Here is a 21,697-nt window from a genome sequence, read left to right as displayed (position 1 = left end):
ATCTGTGTGTGTGTGTGTGTGTATATATATAATTCCTTGTTTTTGGATTTCCTAACGGTTGGAATTTTAGTTGATATTTTAAAATACACTATTATTTATTGGAAGCTATTTGCTGCATCTTCTAACTGCTTCGACTTAAATTTTGTAGTTAAATTTCTATTTTGATTTTAGAGCATTTATTGGGGATTACAAACTAATAATTGGTTCATATTATTATGATAACCATAACCTACCTGATAATTATTTCTTTTGTGGGGTTATAACGTTTACCAATTTTGTAACCTCTCTATTGTCATTCAATCTCTTTATGATTTTCATCATTATACAAGCTAGCAACTCATATATAAGCTTAGACACCGCTAGGTCATTGAGATACACATATTCTTTATCCTTCATCATCTCTTTCAAAAACACTCTCTCTCTTTCTTTATTGAATTATTATGTTTCGTACAGTTTTGAGAATTTTACTATTTTACATTATGTCAAAGGAAAGAATCAGGCAGTTCTAGGATCCAATTTTGCGAGGGTACGCTTACAAGGATTAAAGGTTATTGTATTCTAGAGGGTAGGGCGCCACAAACCTGCTACACTGAGACATTGTCTCCAAAAGGCAAAATCCACTCTTAAGGGCAGTGTTTACACGCCTCAACCTGGGGAAAATGCCCATTTACCCAAATTTGAGCTACACTAACCCCATTTACCCAAACATCTTATAAGATTGTCTACTTACCTAACAAATTACATTTTTTTTTTCCTAATACGCTATTAAATTATTTATTATTATTATTTGTTTATTTTTGGGACAATTTTGCGCACTCTCCCTTTGTCACTTAGAGAGAGAGATACTTCGCGGGACTCTGGTCACCAGTCGTCGAAGTTCGATGGGTTGCGGGACTTCGATCACAGGTAACCGAAATCCGACCACTGGCCGCCAGAGTTCAGCGATTGGTGACTGGAGTTCGGTTTTATTGCTCCCTAATAATACCCAATAAACTTTTTATTGCCCCCTTCCCCTCCCCTCCCTCCCCCCCCCCCCCCCCCCCCCCCAAAACAATAGTACCCAATAAACTTCTTATGAGCCCCCCAACAACTTTTTATTTGGGGGGGGGGGGGGGGTAATAAAAGTCTCCGACGATCTCTTTGCAAATTTCCGACAACCTTCGGACCAGTGATCGGAGTTCGGCGTCCTGTTTTATTGCCTCCCAATAAACTTTTTACCGTCCCCCAATAATGCCTAATAAACATTTTACTGCCCCCTAATAAACTTTTTCGGGGGTAATAAAAGTCTCCGGCGACCTCTTTGAGAACCTCCGACCGGTGACCGGAGTCCGGTTAAGTCTCCAATGACCTATTAATTATTTGAAGAGCAAACTTGTTTTTTTACATTTAAATTGGATAAGTAGGCACACAAATCTTTTAGCGGAGTAAGTGGGCATTTGTTGGGCTCAAATTAGATAAATGGTCAAGAGGCCCAACCTTAAACTCTTTTGGAAACAATCATTAGGACCAGTGATCGGAGTTCGGCGTCCTGTTTTATTGCCTCCCAATAAACTTTTTACCGTCCCCCAATAATGCCTAATAAACATTTTATTGCCCCCTAATAAACTTTTTCGGGGGTAATAAAAGTCTCTGGCGACCTCTTTGAGAACCTCCGACCGGTGACCGGAGTCCGGTTAAGTCTCCAATGACCTATTAATTATTTGAAGAGCAAACTTGTTTTTTTACATTTAAATTGGATAAGTAGGCACACAAATCTTTTAGTGGAGTAAGTGGGCATTTGTTGGGCTCAAATTAGATAAATGGTCAAGAGGCCCAACCTTAAACTCTTTTGGAAGCAATCATTAGGTGGTGTTTTACAAATCTAAAAGATAAGTATTGATCTTATATGATTTTCAGCTTATTATGACATTAATGTGATTATATTTATTTACTAATAATATATTGTATTTTTGAATTTTATAGGAGACGAAATCTGGTGGCGAACATAACATCCATCGACCTAAATTTTCCAACACTAACTTCTTTGGAGTAGACTCTCAACTCTGTATCTTATAGATGATCGCCTCTTACTATGTAATGCATGCGTTTCTTTTGCTTGTATTGGTTTATGCATTGCAACATGTTACACATGTTTTTTTTTTTTTCCCGGATCCGTAGTCTGACTCAAACAAACCACTACTCTTGATCAATAGAAACCCATTGAATTATATGTTTAGGGACTTGGAATATTCTCAATCGATCACTTAGACTATATAGCACACATTAATTAGGCATATGTTTAAGAATAATAGAATTGAGAGAGATTGATGAGAGAATTGTGTGTTCAATATTGATCGAGAATAATAGGGATTACAAAGTACATGTTCTAATGTTATAAGGAAAACTATTCCGAATAGGACTAGGAATTCTAGAACATTCTCTCCTATTACAAATATGAAACTTATCCTGATTAGGCACACAAAGTCGATTTCCTTCAACAGCATATGTAATGCTTTTAATTTCTGGGTTTTCTTAGTTATACATGAAAAAGTCAGTTTCTTAGCTAGCCTGTTTCCTCCGAAGACTTGCGAATGATCGCAAAAACGCATTGATCTTCCTAACTAACCCATTGATCTTTTAGACCATCAGCTTCTCTACGATGCAATTTCTTATATTTTCCTGGTTATGCTACATACAAACAACTCCAATATTATTATCTTTCTTATTCCGTCTCTTACATTTTGCTAATGATCGAGCTAGGGTTTTCTTCAAAGACTCTGAAGAACAAATATAGCTTCTGATCTAGATTAATGAGCTAGCTAGCTAAAATATGAACCTAGAAACCTGAAAGATAAGTTTACTCGACAAGGAGAACGTTTCATTTGAGAACTGTTCCGAACTTCCAGTTAGTATCATGCATGTTGAAGTCAGTTCTTCTATATATCCACCAATTTGAGAATTCCTCTAGTGTCACGTTGAAGGCTTGAAGCCAATTCTTCCTTGAGTTATCACTTACGTACATTTTGGTTATTCTAAATTCTTAAAAAGAAAATTTCAAAATAATCATCTTTCCAACTCACATATATTATACCATTATAAACTGGGAAGAAAGCTGCTGTAAAGAAGGTTAGGCTAGTTGAGAGTCATCTTCTTTTCATGGCTAACTGGAGCTCTAAATTAAACTACCATCCTACTCGACCGGAGATGGGTAAATAAAGAAATCGAGGAGGAAGAAGTGTTGAGAATATATACATCCCACATGGGAAAAATGGGACATTGCCTATGAGTTTATAAGGGTTTAAGCCACTCCATCCATTGCCAATTGGTTTTGGATGTGAACCCCAGATTACTTTATCATGGTATCAGAGTCGGTTATCCCACGTGTGCATACCTAACGGCCACACGGGCTCCACGTCAGTCAAAGTTGTCCACGTGCATGGCTTGGAAATTCGCCACACGTGCGGGCGCGTGTTGAGAATATATACATCCCACATGGGAAAAATGGGACATTGCCTATGAGTTTATAAGGGTTTGGGCCACTCCATCCATTGCCAATTGGTTTTGGATGTGAACCCCAGATTACTTTATCAAGAAGAAGCAAAAGGCCAATGACATTGATAATTTGTCCCGATGATTTTTCTTCTCCTGAATTAGGGAAAATTTTGCAAACAGTACACCAAGTAAAGACCACTAATAATTTTGATACATAAAGTTTCAAACTGATCATTTTGGTACACGAAATCCGAAGCCCGACCCACTATATAGACACGACGTCAATAACGCCGTTAACTTTTATGTCAACTTTTATGTCATTGTTCATTTGTTAAAGGGTAATTTAGTACTCTCACATTCTGGCTCACTTTTTTGGTAAAAAAAGAAAAGAAAAGAAAAAAAAAGGATCTCCTCTCTCTCTCTCTCTCAGCCCCGACTCAGCACCAGCACAGCCGCCACTATCCACACACCTCTCTGTCAATCCATTTATCCCAGAACCCATCTCCTCTCCATCTTCCCTTTCAGATCAATCCATTCTTCTGGCGGCCGGCCTCGATCCTCCAGGACCTCCACCATCGTTGTGGGGTGCGAGAGAATCTCCCGATCCGACCTGAAATTGAAAGGAGATTGGAGGTAAACTCCTCTGCGACCCAGCCGCCGCTGACCGCCTTAGAGAACCACCACACCCTCTACAGACCTCGTCAGAGTCTCTTGAAGCCACCGCCGAACAACAAAACATACATAAACCCAGAAAGCTCGACCCCTCTCTCTCTCTCTCTCTCTCTCTCTCTCTCTCTCTCTCTCTCTCTCTCTCTCTCTCTCTCTCTCTCTCTCTCTCTCTCTCTCTCTCTCTCTCTCTCTCTCTCTCTCTCTCTCTCTCTCTCTCTCCCCGGCGACCATCGCATTGGGTTGTTTGATAAATCCTTAATAAATGGCTTGTCTAAGGAAGGCAGGTTAGATGATGCAAATGGGTTGTTTGATGAATCCAATAGAGAGAAGATGTGGATGGTTGGAATTGCAGAGGTGATCGAGATTGGGAGGGGGGGAGAGAGATGGGGTACTGATAGAGTCATAGTGAGTGAGAGAGAGAGAAAGAGGGAACGCTGGGTGCCCAGAGAGAGAAGGCCGGGTGCTCATAGTAAAAATCTGAATAGACCATATTACCCCTCAAATTAACGGCGTCATTGACGTCGTGTCTAGATAGTGGGTCGAATTTCAAATTTCGTGTACCGAAATGCTCAGTTTGAAATTTTATGTATAGAAATTATTAGTGGCATTTACTTGGTGTACTGTTTGCAAAATTTTCCCCCCTGAATTAATATTGATATTTTGTAGTACTGATTTGAATTTTGACCGCTTCGGTAAAACATGACATGAATAGCATATATAATTGACCCCTTCACAGTCAAGTCACCTCGATTTTTATTTGTCAAGTATGGCTGCAGCTTTTGACCGCTTCGGTAAAACATGACATGAGTAGCATATATAATTGACCCCTTCACAGTCAAGTCACCTCGATTTTTATTTGTCAAGTATGGCTGCAGCAACAATTTAACACCTGGAAAGCAAAGCAGAATGAGAAATTTCTAAATGGTGACATATCTTCTTGGAGTCGTGTTTGAGAAGACTACGTAATTTGTTCCTGAGAAGATGCAAAGAACTATCTCTCACCCTGAAAACACAATATATAAACACACATATCCAAACAGGGATGAGAGTACTTAGAATCATTTGCTTAATTTTCTGATTCCAATCTTCCTGCCAGAATATAGATAGACAACCAAGAGAAGAGAAAGAAGCAGCAGAATGGTACCTGTTCTGTTTTTACTTCATGTGATTACTCTGTTCTTGTGGTCTATGAGTACTATTGCGGCGCAGCCGGTAGCATCAGAAGCCGTACCTATAGCAAAGCCTAATTGTACATCATATTGCGGAGACGTTCAAATCCCATATCCTTTTGGAATTGAAGCAGGTTGTTACATAGACGACTGGTTCAAAATTTTCTGTTACAAACCCACCGGCAAGTTCGCCGGCCAACCCACAGCTTACTTGAACCCCGCCAATCTGAACCTTGTGGTCATCAATATTTCTCTTGAAGCAGGAACAATGCAGGTAACAAATAACTTCACATTTTCTAGTCTTGGCTGCGTTGATCAGGCAACTGCCGTCCTACCAGCCAACTTGAGCGGAAGCCCGTTCCTCTACTCCGAGAAAAACAAATTCACTGTAATTGGATGCGGTGGAATCACCTGGATGATGCTCTCCAACGGTTCAAAAGTTGGTGTCTGCCTGGCCACTTGTGACGGCAGTGATCCTGCACAACGTGAATTTCTTGATGGCTGCACAGGTATCAACTCATGCTGTCAGACCAACATTCCTCCGAATCTTACTGCTTTCAACTACAGCTATCAAGCAATAGATACAACTTACCCTGGAAATGACTCTTGCAAGAAGGCATTTTTGGTAAACCCGGATTGGGTTGGGTACTCAAGCGGAGGAATGGTATCCATAAAGCAACTTGCCATCCCTATGTTGCTCGACTGGAGATTAAGTAATTACTCAACTCTTCAAATACGTGGAACAGCTGATTGGGCCAATAACTCGGGCACGACATGCACAAATGCTAGTTTGTGTTCCTGCTCATCCGGGTTTCAGGGAAACCCCTACCTTCCCAACGGATGTCAAGGTAAAATAAACATTTCCGAGCTGAAAAATCATGACGTACGTAGAAATTACACTTTGTATCTTTTAAAACTTAATTCCATCATTTACAGTTCAACAACATATGAACTCAAAGTTCTTCAAGTGCAATTTCGAAGGCCTCTGCTGCCCAAAAAAAAAAAAAAAAATTCTATTTATTCTATTTAACTGAATATTGAAATTGTTTCTGTACAGACAGCCTATTGAAATGTTTAATTTCCACTAATTGCATCAAATTCCTTCGTTAGTTACAATATTTGTATAAATCTCAGATATCAATGAATGTGAAGATTCAGACCCATGTCCTGGTGCCAGCATTTGTATCAACGTTCGTGGTTCGTTTAGGTGCCAATCTCCGGATCAAACGGTTAAACTGGCAATTATTGGTATGCCCTTGCACTCGATCTCTAAATCCTAATATATGATAACTTCTGAATTATTTCTTTTCCAATCTTAGAACATATAAAACGATACCTTCTCCACCAAGTTATATTTACCCCTTTCTCATTTTATTGATCGAGCTATTCAGTTGTCGGCAGTGTTCTTGGAGCATTGCTTATACTCATTTGTGCATGGGGGTTACACAATGTCATAAAGAAAAGAAAAAACACTAAACTCAAGGAGAAGTTTTTTAAGCAGAATGGTGGTTTGCTGCTGGAGAAACAATCTTCTGGTGACGTTAATGTTGAGAAAATTAAATTGTTCAATTCCGAGGAGTTGGAGAAAGCCACAGATAATTATAATGCAAACAGAATTCTAGGTCAAGGAGGCCATGGAACTGTTTACAAAGGCATGCTCGCAGATGGAAGTATTGTGGCGATAAAGAAATCTAAAATAGTTGATGAAGGAGAAGTTGAACAATTCATTAATGAAATTGTTATTCTTTCACAAATAATTCATAGGAATGTGGTTAAATTAATGGGTTGTTGTTTAGAGACCGAAGTTCCCCTTCTAGTTTATGAATTCATACCAAATGGAACTCTTTCTCAGTATATTCATCACCAGAATGAGGAGTTTCCTCTTACATGGAGAGTGCGGTTGCGAGTTTCTATTGAAGTGGCAGGAGCTCTTTCCTACTTACACTCAGCAACTTCCTTTCCCATTTACCATCGAGATATCAAGACCTCCAACATACTCTTGGATGATAAATTTAGAGCTAAAGTTGCAGACTTTGGAACTTCCAGAACAGTTGCCATCGACAAAACACATCTTACCATGTCACAAGTTCAAGGAACATTTGGTTATTTAGACCCAGAGTACTTCCAGTCTAGCCAATTTACAGATAAGAGTGATGTTTATAGCTTTGGAGTGGTCCTTGTTGAACTTCTAACTGGGCAAAAGCCAGTTTCTCAGACGAGGCCAGAAGAGTGGAGAAGCCTGACAAATTATTTCCTTCTTTCAATGGAGGAGAATTGTCTGCTTGACATTCTTGATGCTCGAGTTATGAATGAAGGTGGCAAGGAAGAAATTATGGCAGTTGCACAGCTTGCAAGGCGTTGCTTGAATATGAAGGGAAAGAAACGTCCTACTATGAAAGAAGTTGCAGTTCAATTGGAGGGAATATTTCAATTATCAGCAAAAGATTCTGACGTTCATACAAATTCAGCAGAGGTTGAATATGTCCTAAATGGATGGCATGTTGGTTCTACTTCAGCACGATATAACACAATCCATATTGGTAGTGGTTCTCCATCGGATGTAGAACCACTTATATATGTTTCTTGAGACGATATAAGTTACGATTTGTTGTAATATCCAATATGTTTTTGGACTAAAAGTATTTTATACCATCAGCCTATGTATGCAATATTAAAGGTCTTCCATAAATGTGAATCTCTACTTCTTTCCTGGTTAAAACATACGAGAGGGACGATTTTATCGTCGGATCTTGCAACGTGGGGAGAACCTAGCAGCATTTATGGAGAGAAGTCAGACAACATTATAAGAGCTTGCATCTATTTGAAACTCAATTGCACCTACTAGACTGCAAGATTAGCAGAACCCCTGTTCAGCTGCTTTATATTACTCTGTTTTTGTGTTATACTAATAGCAATAGTAGCAGTCACAAGTCACAAGTCACAAACTACTTCGTTAGCAAAGCCTAGTCGTCATTCATTTATATGTCAACTGTTTGACAAATTAAATGCTTGGGAGAGCCCTAAAATTTATGAGGGGGAGAGATGAATATTGAACACTTAACACGCGCAAATAACAACAGCTGAGTGTTGCTTTGAACAGTATTGTTTTTGGTTTTGACGAATTTACTTCTTTTGACTGATACCTTGTTACAGTACTTTGAATTGTTCAAGTATGACTGCTGGTTATTGGAAACAACCGTAAGGAAAACACAGGTGGAAAGAAAAAGACATCAATGGTTATGATTCAGTGCTTTTCCATGATGAAGTCTTTTATTGCGGTCTATTTTGTTTATACCTAGTATTAGCATATCAGCCTATCGATCATATCGTGGCCGTTTAATGAATGAAGAGATTGAGATAATTATGGGTAATTTTTAATTACTATTTTGATGATAATTATCTTGATTTGGAAGATAAGTGTTCATTAAAAGATTTTATCTCTTTGGCAATGCATGGGTGGTATTCGCAACGAGTAAGGAGAGCAGCTTATGAAGTCGGACTTAAAGATAAATTTTCATTTGATTAACAAGCTGCTAGGTTGTTGTGTCAAACTGTCCAAACCAATTAATGTAATCATGCAATAATACTTGTTGAATTGGCCAGTAGGATTCTGTTGCATGACCGTGATACAACGCTAAACTAATTGCATGATTAACATTGATAAGTCATACATACTAGTTGATGACGTGAGACCTTGATATACATCATGTGTATCAATTACTTAACATGTATTAGGAGTCCTAATAAGATTGAAGTAAACAATTTGAGTTCAAGAGAAAGACCACCTCGGCTTGATTATCAATGACCTCTATATAAAGAAGCATTGACAAAAGACATAGGACACACAGACATATCTAGTCAAAAACTCCATCATGAGTTTCCTTTTATTTTTCCTAACTCCAGATTAGTTTCATTGTCTTTTCAATTCCTTAGTTGTTAGCTCTACTACTTCTTTCCTTGTAACCTAGTATGATTTCAATAGTTTCCTTTGCTACTTTTTTGTAATAGTTGATAGTTTTATCTTCAAGCCATTTATCTTTTTGCTCTTTACGTTACCACTTTTTTTCAATTCTTACAAGTTAATTTATTGCTCTTTACTTATCCGCTCTTAGTATAGAGTTTAATTCTTCGCTCTTCTATTATCGTACTCTACATTTTTGCACTAGGAGTAGTTTTAACGTAATTGTTCTGTTACCAATTACAATTTGCGACTCGTCCATTGAACAACCCCGAAAGTCCTTGTCTCCAAGGCATCGAACCCTTAGCCGAGATTGTTCCTTCCTCGACTTTTAGTCGCTCGACGAAATCAGAACACGCGCACTACATCTACAATTGCACACTTGGCCTTCTGGCCGTGTGCTGGCACGCCCCGCAATCTATTCATCAAGAAGGACGTTTGTTCCTTGATCTCTCGGCTATCTTGTTCGAGGTGATTTTCAGAGGCAACAGATTTCTAGTGCAATCAAATCAAAGAATAATGATATAGGTTTAGGAAATTAAGGCCTAAAAAGAAAGGCCAACACAAATTTAAAAATCAAGTAGATATAAGGTAGGAAACTGTTGACCTTCTGGAATGCCAGAGTTTGATATAAAAATCAATAATGGATATAATGTTTTCAACACAAATTTGATTTTAAATTAGGATTGAACAAGAATACAATTTCTGGATATAATGTTTTCAACACAAATTTGATTTAAAACTAGTATTGACCAAGAATACAATTTCTTGGTTCGTATAGCAGGAAATTTCCGAGGAAATCTACCTACAAAGAGAGAACAAAGCAGCAGGAAGTTGCAAGGAACTTAATTTCTCTTATACCCTCTTATTTCCTTTCTATTTATTTCTATTCTAAGAAAGGTTAAGAATTAATATAATTGCTTTTCCAGCTAGCTAGCAGAAACCTTCCTACTTGCAGATAATTCAAGAGAGAAGGAAAAAGAAGCAGAATGGTTGCCCAGTTGCTATTTCATATTACTCTGTTACTGTGGTCTATGAGTAGTACTGAAGTACTAGTTGTAGCATCAGAAGCACCCATTGTAGCAACAGAAGCACCCATAGCAAAGCCTAATTGTCCATCGCATTGTGGAGGCATTGAAATCCCATACCCTTTTGGGATAGGAGCAGGTTGTTACATTAATGACGACTGGTTCCAAGTATTCTGTGACAAGTCTACTGGCTCTCCTACACCTTTCTTGAACGGCACCAATCTGGAGGTACTAGATATTTCTGTTGAAGGCACTCTAAAGGTCAGAAACCCAATCACCTTCTCTAATTGCAGTGACAAGCCAAATCGTCAAGCAGTCAACTTGGAGGGAAGCCCTTTTATGTTCTCCCAGAATAATATGTTCACTGCAGTAGGTTGTGGAGTTATGGCCACAATCACCTCAAACTCAAATGGCGTTACCATTTCAGCCGGGTGCAGGTCCGAATGTTATGATTCTACTGATAGTAAAAATAGTAGCAGCCATAATACCTGCAATGGTGTGGATTGCTGCCAGACTGTCATCCCTCCTTCCCTCTCTGCCTTCAATACTAGTTTCCAGCAGGCTAATGATAATTACACAAAAAGTTCATGCAATTATGCATTTTTGGTTGATCGTGACTGGTTTGAGTCATTTGCCAAAAATTCAACAAATATTTCTGCCACCAGTGATATGGACCAAGTCCCCGTGGAGCTAAAATGGAACTTATACCATTCAACAACTGATGTTTTTGGGACCTTTATGGAAACAAATGCATCGGTGCTGTATCCTGGTGACCTAGATGGTTATTGCGATAGTTACAATGACAGCTCTTCATTATATGGATCCTCAAGGCTTGAATGTTACTGTGGAGGGGGCTCTGAGGGAAATCCATATCTTCTTCAAGGATGCAGAGGTGAACATATAGTTCCAAGCTTTACCCACCAATAAGTTTCCTGACTTATTTTTGAATGAAACACTAATTTATTTCTCCTTAATCCCTGCAATTTAGTTTCAGAGAGCAAGTAATTTACCGTTCTTGCACTTTTCAGATATCAATGAATGTGAGGATCCGGAAAACAGAGCTAGTTGTTCTGCAGGGCTCGTATGTGTCAATTATAATAATGGATGGGGATGCAGCTACCCAGAAACCAGCAAGTCGCGGGTTAAAGTAATCTTCATAGGTATGTCGTGGCCGACACGTTTGAATCATGAATATAACTCTATAATTTTTGAGGTCATTGGAATGGAAGAGTTGATCAATAAAAATTCTGAAGTAAACAATATATCATGTGTTTATAGGACCTACTTTATCATTGCTACAATAGTACTAGAATGGATCAGTTTAAATTTTATACAAGTTTCAAATGTACAAAAAATGATCATCTTTTTTGTAGAATATGCATCTGCTTTCTCCCCTTATACTCTTCTTTATAAAGCAGGATCTGTTGGTCTGGAATTCAACTTTTAATTTCATAATTAAACAATATTATTCTAAATTAATAACCATCGGTAACTTCATATGTACTCCTGAGCTACCTTTTGGGTCAGTTACCGTCGGTGACTGAATATGAATTTCCTGAGCTTCTTTTTGTTCTCATCATTTTTCTTCTTCTAGATGTCCATGTTTTACAGTTTTCATAACCTAATACAATTTATATCTGCATGCAGTAAGTATTTGAACAAGTAAAGTTTCTTCTTATTGACCTAAGCAGGTATCGGCAGTGGTTTTGGACTGATAGTTCTACTAATTGGTGCATGGTGGTTGTACAAACTTTGGAAGAAAAGGAAAAACATTAAACTCAAGAAGAAGTTCTTTAAACAAAATGGGGGACTATTATTAGAGCAGCAACTATCTTCTGGTGAAGTTAATGTTGAGAAAATTAAGCTGTTCAATTCAAAGGAATTAGAAAAAGCCACAGACCGGTTTAATGTAGATAGAATACTCGGCCAAGGAGGCCAAGGTACTGTTTACAAAGGAATGTTGGCAGATGGAAGAATTGTTGCTGTAAAGAAGTCTAAAATAGTTGATGGGGGTGAAGTGGGACAATTCATTAATGTAATTGTCATTCTTTCACAAATTAACCACAGGAATGTGGTTAAACTATTGGGTTGTTGTTTAGAGACCGAAGTTCCACTTTTGGTTTACGAATTCATACCCAAAGGGACTATATATCTACCAGTATCTCCATGATCAGAATGAAGAGTTTCCACTCACATGGGAAATGCGCTTAAGGATTTCTGCAGAAGTTGCCGGAGCTCTTTCATACTTACACTCTGCAGCTGCTTTCCCAATTTACCACCGGGATATCAAGTCTACAAACATACTATTAGATGATAAATACAGAGCAAAAGTTGCAGATTTTGGGACTTCAAGATCAGTTTCCATAGACCAAACACACCTAACCACATTTGTACATGGTACATTTGGTTACTTGGATCCGGAGTACTTCCAATCAAGTCAATTTACAGACAAAAGTGACGTGTATAGCTTTGGAGTAGTCCTTGTCGAGCTCTTGACTGGAGAAAAACCAGTTTCTCTGACTAGGTCACAAGAATCCAGAGGCCTTGTTTCATATTTCAATCTCTCACTGGAGTCGAATAATTTGTTTGATATTATTGATGCTCGAGTTAAGGTGGATGGTGTAACAGGAGATATTTTGACAGTAGCTGATCTTGCAAAAAGATGTCTGGATATGAATGGCAAGAGACGACCTACTATGAAAGAAGTTGCAATGGAGTTGGAGGTGATTCATAAATCAGTAAAATCTTCAACTATACAACAAAATCGTGAAGAGATTGAGTGTGTCCGAAATGAAGTAACTTGTCCTTGGGATGTTGCTTCTACATTAACCGGGTCAGCTTTGGATGGTGGCACTGCTTCATCAATTGATTCACTACCACTAATGTCTAACTGATTGATCACATTAGACAAGAATCAAGAATGCAATTAGTGCACCACCTATCCTAGCATTTATGTAAGTTTGAGATTTTTGTGATGTATTTTCAGAAACAACATTTTATTTTGAGGGTAACAGGTTTTTGTTTACTTGTGGTCTACTGAATTGTGACAATAGACGACCGTTGGCATTCAAGTCCAGTTCTCTGTGGTTTTTGCTGTTTAATTTTCCACCTGTTTTCATTGAATAAGTTTGTCAGCTGGCCCTTGAATTTCATCTTTTACTCTGATGTCTAGTAATCCCCATGGAATTGTCAAAGGACACTAATTAAATGATTTTCATCGGCGATTAGAGATGAAGCAAGCTTTCCTAGATGGACCAGTAAAACAAAAGAACGAAAGGATATATAGGAATAGTCTAGTATTTAAATTTTGGGATAATTCCCGTATGCCCAAAAATTCCACGTATTGTGCCCAGATGCACCAACTTTTTCGTATCTTACTATTTGCTTGGGAAAAGACTAAAAGGGGTTTTTCCTATGCTATCCTGAGCTTTAGAGCTTTTGTCTGCCTTAGAAATTTTAAAAACAAAATGAAAACAAGACTAGCCTTCAACATGCCTAAGTTTTTCTCCTAACGGCTCCCTGCCTAGCGGATACTTTAACAGGCGGAATCACTGCTGTTTTGTCTTAATCTTGGTTTTAAAACTGGTTTTGTTTTGGTAGGCAAAGCTTTTCAAACTTCAGACTCTGATAGGAAACGGATAGTGATAGTTGTTATAGATGGAATGCAAACAACAGATAGTGATAGATGGAATGCAAACAACAGATAGTGATAGATGGAATGCAAACAACAGATAGTGATAATGCAAAATTACGTAACAGATAGTGATAGCTAGAGATATTTAATTTTGCTACTTTTGACAAAAAGGGTAGGGCATCCTTGTTTTATTTATTCAAATAGAAATACATGCTAGGAATCCAGAGCCTCATTCCTTAGGTAAACAGCACGAAGCTGTTTAGTTATTCATGATAGCGACACTTACTTGGAAAGATGCTCTCTACTGCACACTGAACAGGAAGGGAAGCACACTGCTATACTAGTTTAGAGAAGACTCTCAGGTGTTTTAATCTAAAACTGATATGGCTATTTTCGAATAGTGGAAAGATGTTTTCCCGTTTTCCGAATGCCTTACAAATGAAACGAAAGCTCCTTATATAGAGAGCGGAACTCAAACTAGAATTCAAAACTAAAAAATGTACAGGATAACTCCGTGACCTTCTGCTTTTCTGAGTGCTCCTGCTGGTGGAGGTCGTACGGGAAAAGCAAAAGCTTCAGTAGGTGAGAGGTGAAATGTTTCTTACTTCTTCCTTTTGAAAAGCAAATGGTATCTTTAAGCAAAAGTCTTAAAGGTAACAGTTGCACTTTTGGCTCTATTCTTCTTCACCCGTGATGCTACATGTTCTCATCAGTCTCTGAGTGGTGGCCAAAGACAAAGGAGTTGTTGTCCGTCTGGGCCATTCGAACAGTTGTAGCGTTGTCTTCAACATCAGTGTCGACATACATCTTGTAGTGGTTGTCATTTTCAAGCTTTTCTACCCACTGCATGCATGCCATTGTTGAATCTATCTCTTTTCTGGTAATAGATAGGAATAGGTCACTGCTGACTACGTCAGGATGATCGTAAGCAGTGATGATAGTTTTTTCTCCTGCTGCCAGGAAGGTATTGTTGACATCTTCAGAGATGATCTTCTTGATGTAGTCTAGAGCCATGGCTTTCATCCATGGGATGCTTGAGTTTGGTTGGCCATTATACGCTACACAAGCTGGTTGAAGATATTTTCTTTGGATAATCCTGACATAATGATATGGGGGAATATATTCAACCTCACCGTTTGCCTTGTGGATCCATTCTGGAGGAGTGGATCTGAACTTCAGTCGAAGTGTACATTCGTTCTTTCTGATATTTTTGACTGTGTTTATAATGATGGGCGGCAAACCTTTTAGATCATCATTAGTTTTAGTCCATAAGTTATGGACAAAACCATTTTCAACAAGCCAAAGCTTGTGTTCTTGTGGATGTTCACTCTGAACATTTACCAAGTATCTTCCAACATATGATCCTGAGACAATGAAGAGGGTTGGAGGAATTAGGTCTTCTGAATTGTGCCTTCCTATCAGATTGTGGAATTCATGCCAATCTGATTCATTGAGTGCCATGATAGGAACCCTAGCACTTTCTGGATGTTCGAGGAAGTTAATTTTTTCTTTCTTGACAGCACTCTGCTGTGGCTCTTCGAACTGTGGTCTAGCATTTTCGTATAGTTCTTCAGTTAATGCAAATAAGGCTGGAAACATTAGACCACTGCTTCTTTCCTGAAAGGCAAATAAAAGGTTATCCAGAATTGCCTTCTGGTGGTAAGCTAATCTCCTGCCAGTTCTGAACACAGGAGTATCGAAAGTTCGAAGTTCATAATTAAAAACATTAATTACTCCAATTGGAGTAGGTTTGCTTTTTGGCAAAGCAACAGCCGTCAACGGTCTTGATGAGCCTTTACCGTCTGCCGTTTGAGACGGGCTAGCCAATCCTTTACCCTGGGATTGATCAATTGTGGCTGGCCTTTTTGGACCTAGCAAGAATCTTTTGAGGATTTTTTCATTGGGATCCTCATTGTCTTCCTGTTCTTTCCCAGCTCTTCTGCTTCTGGGATTGCGACCTTCGTCGTCATCATCTCTTCTGTTGAACATGGCTAATTCTCTTGTTAAGGCGTCTGGAAGATAGTTTTTGTTTCCTGCAATTAATTCAACAACATAATCATATTGGTTAAGAAATAATTGCCAGTTAGCTAATCTTCCTCTATCAGCAGCTTTATCAAGTTTGAAATTTTTGAAATTCTTTACTCTGGCACAATCGGTGCGAACAGTAAAGGGTTTTCCAAGAAAAGCTGGAGAATTTAAAATCATTTTCTTTACAGCCAAAATTTCTTTTTCCCCTATGGGATAATTCAGTTCTGCAGGGCTGAACTTGCCACTACAAAATTTACAGATTTTTTCAATGTTAGTTCCAGGCGTTTTTGCCAGAATAACACCGGACCAGTAATTATCACTCGCATCTGTTTGGAGGATAATTTCATCATTCTCTTCAGGTTGTTGAAGAGGAGGGAGGTTTTTGCAGAGATTTTTTATCTGCTTCACAGTTTTTTCATCATCTTCTGTAAAGTTCCATTTTCTTTTGGAACTTGTCTTTGGAGATAACATTGCTGTTAACCCTGAGATCTTGGGGATGAAATCTCTCCCATAATTTATGACACCAAGGAATCTCTCTAGACTCTTAGCATCAGGAATTCTATCTGGGAATTTCCAGATTTTCTCAAGGATATGAGGTTGGAGTTTTATCACTCCATTTTTGATATTTATACCTAGGAAATCAACTTCATCAAGGATAAAGAAGATTTTCTTTTCTCCTAGGATAATTCCATGCTGAACTATCAGCTTTACAACCTCATGGAGGTGTTTCATATGTTCTTCTCTGTTTTTGGAGAAAACCAGAATGTCATCTATGTAGACGACGCAAAACTCCGCAACGTGCTTGAAGATATTATCCATTTTTCTCTGGAATATTGAGGGAGCTTGCTTTAAACCAAAAGGCATTACTAACCATTCGTAATGTCCTTGTGGTGTTCCAAATGCAGTGAGAGGTACACTCTCAGGATGCATTTTGACTTGCCAAAATCCTGACTTTGCATCAAATTTTGAAAAGACTTTAGCTCCTCTGAGCTGATTGATCAATACTCTTACTTGAGCAATTTGATAGCCGTCTTTGACAGTCTTTTTATTGACATCTCGATAGTCAATAACCATTCTAGCTTTTCCTCGAAGGGTTTCTGCATGATTTCTCACGTAGAATGCTGGAGCATGATGAGGGCTAGTGGAAGGTTGAATTAATCTCTTGTTCAGGAGATCTTCAATATCTTTTCTGAATTCTTTTTGGTCTTCCTCTTTGTACTGAGGAATGGCTTTGACATGACAGATAGCATTCATGTCATGTAGTCTTAATTCACAGCCACTGGGTCTTTTCCCCAAAACTTCTGAGGATCTACATCGATGTTCTGCTCGAGTAGTTTCTTGATTTTCTCAAGAGTGGGAATTTTCTGAGACTCAAGCTTATTCTGAAAGTGCTTGAGGTTATGCTCATGGATGAAACTAGCTTCGTCTTCTTCACTAGTTTTTGCTTCTTCTTCTTCTTCAGAAGATTCTTCAACAAGTAATTCTTCTTGTTGTTTGATTTGGAGTATGGGTTCAAATTTTTGTTTGTAGGGGTTAAGATCACCACTATTCTGTTGCGATCTCTGATATTGGGTAGTAAAGTTTGGTCCGACCACACTTTTGGCTTGAGTGAGCCTATCTGCCCAGAACACCCGTTCTCCTTTTCTGAAGCCGATTGCTTCTTCATCCTGAATAAATCTCTGTTGGAGAATGAAATCATTACCCAACAAGAAATCTGCGCCTTGGCCTTCAGATTGCCAGACGTTATGGATGGTAAATGTTCCTCCACCAATGGTGATATGAACATTTTTTGCTACTTTATTCATGGTGAGATGGCTTCCATCAAAAGTAACACCAGTAGCTGTTTTCTTTTCTTCTTTCCAGAGTTTTTCTGGAATTGCAAATCTTTTTGCAACTGTAAATCCTGATCCATTATCTACAAAGGCATGTAGATGATATTTTTTATGATCAGGGAATTTTAGTCCAATCTCTATGTAGTTGCTGTATCTACTCGTAGAGACTACTTTTGATTGCTGAAGCTCATTTTCTTGAGCTTGTTCCTTTGGAATGAATGGTTTACATTCTACTGGATCATTTTTCTGAGTGGGAGATGTAAAACTAGAAGGTTTTGTATCATCCCAGTCTGTAGGAATTATCTCTTTGCTATCTGGATTACTGAACCATGACGGAGGGTCATATCGGACGTTATAATCAAACTTGCCAGAAGGTTGGCCAAGTAGATCCCATGTTTCAGTAACTGTTATAGCTGCTTCTTGCTTTTCTAAGAGATGAACAGGTTCTGGTGGTTTCACCAGTCCTACCTTTTCTGGTATTTCAACCAAATCAAAGTTGTCATCTATTTTTTCTTCGATGACATCTTCCTTTTTCGAGGAAGATGGTTCCATGGTTTCCTGGAACAAAGTTTCTTTCTCTGTTTTCTCAGAGAAATATTCTTCATATTCTTGTTCAACTAGTTGGCTGACAAGTCCATTCTTGGTTTTTCTTCTTGCTTCAGCTATGAAGCATTCTTTGTGATAAGTCTTTTTTGACTCTTCACAAAACATAGGGAGACCATTCTTTTCGTGACATATGCAGTAGTCACAAACGAATGTACCAGGGTTCACCTGATAAGAAGACATTAACGATTCTGTCTTACTTTCTTCCCAGTTTTTGATTTTCAAAACATTCATTTGTCTGGATTCGAAGTACTCTACTTCAGAATCTGTCTCAGACTCAGATGACTCTTCTTCTTCGGACCAGGCAGAGTAAACTGACCTGTCGTCTTCTTCATCATCAGAATAGGCTATTTCGTAGCCTTTCATATTTGTTATTTCTACTATTTGCTCATATTCTTCAAAGAGAGCTTTAGTAGATCTTTTACCCTTTTCTGGGCATTCATTGGCATAGTGCCCTTCAGCTTTGCATAGCCAACATCTGCAAGCTTTCTTGCTTGGTTGTTGTTTATGCTGATGAGTATTCTTCTTTTTCTTGAAGAATTTCTTTTTAGGATTTTCTCCCTGTTGTTTCTTGTAATTGGAACTTTTCTTGAATTTCCAATTCTTTCTTTGATTACTCTTTTTGAACCTTTTAGAGTAATAGTTTCCTTTCTTCTTTCTGTGGAACTTGGATTCATGACATCCCCAGTTAGTTGGCATATCCAGTATTCCGTAACAGAAATTTTCAACTCCTTTGAGTTGTTTCTTAGCCATCTTAGCTCTAAGATTAGCTTTGCATTGTTCTTTCAGTAATTGCCGGATTCTGTCGGCCATTCCTCCAACTGAAAATCTTTCAATTGGTTTTTCTGCTATGCTTTCTCGCACAGCTGTTCTCCATGGTTCAGGGAGTTTCCTGTGCAACAAGTTGACTAGATCAGTGCTTTCTAGTTCACCAATTGTACAGTAATATTCTTGAAATTCATTCAAGTATTCTTCAAAATATCTCATGTCACAAATTTTGAGAGCATAGATATTTGATTTAGCCGTTTCTCTGGCCTTTTCACTCATATTTGCAGAATCTCCACAGAACTGATCGTATAGGGGTACTGCAAAATCATACGGGGATTTTGAAGCTTTGATATCTTCAAGCCATTCTTTTCCTCTGGCCGTTTCTTTGAAAGAGAAATAATATTTCTTTGCTACTCCTGTGAGAGTAGTTTCAAAATACATCTGAAGATCAGGAGCTTCAAATTTTCCAAAGGTGAGAGCAGATGCCATCATCAGGCTGTCAACCCATTGGTCAAGAGTTTTTCTCTTGTCTAGAGTTTTATCCAGATCTAACCAGATACCAAAATTGGTAATTGGTACTCTGGGTATCTTGTCTTCTGGGATAAATCTTTGAGAATTTCTTTCTCCATCTCTTCCCGTAGGGGCCTTCTGTATAGGGAGTTTCACCTTTCCTTTTTCTCTGGTGATGGAAGTTTTGGAGCTTTCTCCTTCTTCCATTTCAACATCTTGGTAGGGAAGAAGTTTTCTTTCCTTTCCTGGATTGAACTTTTTCATTTCTTCGATTAGTTTTTCTAATCGTTCAGGATTTTCGCAGGAATCTGCTTCTTCATAGAGATCATAGAGTTTTTGTGCTCTAAGCATATTAACTGGTCTGTTTAGATCAGCTTCTAATTCTTCTTCAGTTATTGGTTCTTCAATAATGGCTTTAGTGCCACTAGTACTAGCTTCTCTAGTGCTGTAGCTTCTTCTGAAAAGATTTTTGTTTATCCTGATATTCTCAGTACCGACATCACTTTTTCTGTGATTGTCAAAGTTGAGACTGATTTCTCCAGTCTTTCGGCTTTCATAGACTTTTGCTTTGGCACTTTCTGGCGGCTTTTTCGGGCCAGATAGTTTCCATTCAATAGGAAAAGTTACCTCGTTCCAAGTAACTTTATGAATTTGTTGTGAATGGTTCTTTTGATTAGTGAGGAACCCAGTAGTAAGACCTGGGATATTTGTTATCCTTGTCTTGGGGGCTACTGTAGTGCTCATTAATCTATAGTATATTCTGTATACTATTGCGAGTTCTTGCATATCTTCTTTCATAGATATGCCATCTGTCTTAACCCTGAGTCGTAGACAGTGAGCTGCATCTTTCAAGCTGGTGGTGAAGTTTGGGAAGCAGTTGAAATAGGCTACTTGTTCACACAGGGATGCTTCTAGGGTTCCCAACAGACTAGCTTGAAAGTCTGTCAGTCTGTTGTCTTGCAGGACACATAGGACTGAGCAGTTTATTCCTTCTCGAGCCAGCAGATTTATGCCTACTTGGACTGCTCCAATATGCATAAATTGATACTTTTTCGCTGCTGCTCTAGCAACTTCTGCAGGAGTGATCATCAAGAGATCGGTTTCTCCACCTGCTGTAGCGGGGGTTGTTATCTCCAATAATTTGAAATGATGGCTGTCCATCAAGTCAAACGTTCCCCTTTTGTAGATTTGCCTGAAATCTAATTTAGGAATTGCGGAGTTTTTTACCTCCTGTTCAATTTCGTTGTATTCAAATTCTTCAGCATTTAGGAGTTGTACTCCTTTCTTTTTTCCAAAGATACCTAACATGTTAACATCTCGAGTCTCCTTCGGCTTTTCATACCGAATACTAGTAGAACTAGTTGAAGGATCCAGAAAAATCATGTTTGGAACAAGATTCTTATCTGGTCTTTCTAATGGTTTGAATCCATTAGTTTTCTTTGGTTTTACTGTAGGCACTTTCTTGTCCTTCAGTATATTTTTCATAGAATCCAGCGTTTTTTGCTGTTCATTGATTTTTCTACTAACACTCGTTAGCTTTTCTTCTTCCGTTTTTGGAAGTTCTTTGATATAATCCATTTTTTGCTCTAATTTTTCTAATCGAGCGATTATATCATGTAACGTATCTAGATGATCTTGAGATCTAGATATTTCTTGTAACAGGGTCTGATGTTTCTCATCAGAGGATATTAATAGAGAATTCAACTTCTCTAATATTAAGTCAGACATTGTCCCCATTGGGGATTCCCCTGTTGAGCTCTTTGCAAGCTCTGATACCAGTGATTTGCGGATCTAACCAATGCTCAAATAATCAAGAGGTTTTTGTTCCTCTCCCAGAATATATAAAAGATTTTCAATATCTTCTTCTAATTTATAAATTCTGGTTTGAAGTCTATAGAGGATATCCCAATAATTGGGAGTTTCTCTAGGAAGACGTTCTCTATAGTCTTTCAATTTTCTCAATTTTTCTCTTTCCTGATTTAATTCTTTGCTAGTGTTTTTGCAGATAACATTTAGCTCAAGTCTAT

At 38.3% G+C, this 21,697-nt stretch overlaps 1 pseudogene; it reads left to right on the top strand.

The window, feature by feature from the left end:
• Positions 1-5,084: 5,084 nt before the first annotated feature.
• LOC133731679 (uncharacterized) lies at positions 5,085-13,341 on the top strand (annotated as a pseudogene).
• The last annotated feature ends 8,356 nt before the right edge of the window (positions 13,342-21,697 follow it).

This window comes from Rosa rugosa, chromosome 1 (genome assembly GCF_958449725.1).
Source record: "Rosa rugosa chromosome 1, drRosRugo1.1, whole genome shotgun sequence".
NCBI classification, from domain to species: domain Eukaryota; kingdom Viridiplantae; phylum Streptophyta; class Magnoliopsida; order Rosales; family Rosaceae; genus Rosa; species Rosa rugosa.
This window is presented reverse-complemented; position numbering and strand designations above follow the sequence as displayed.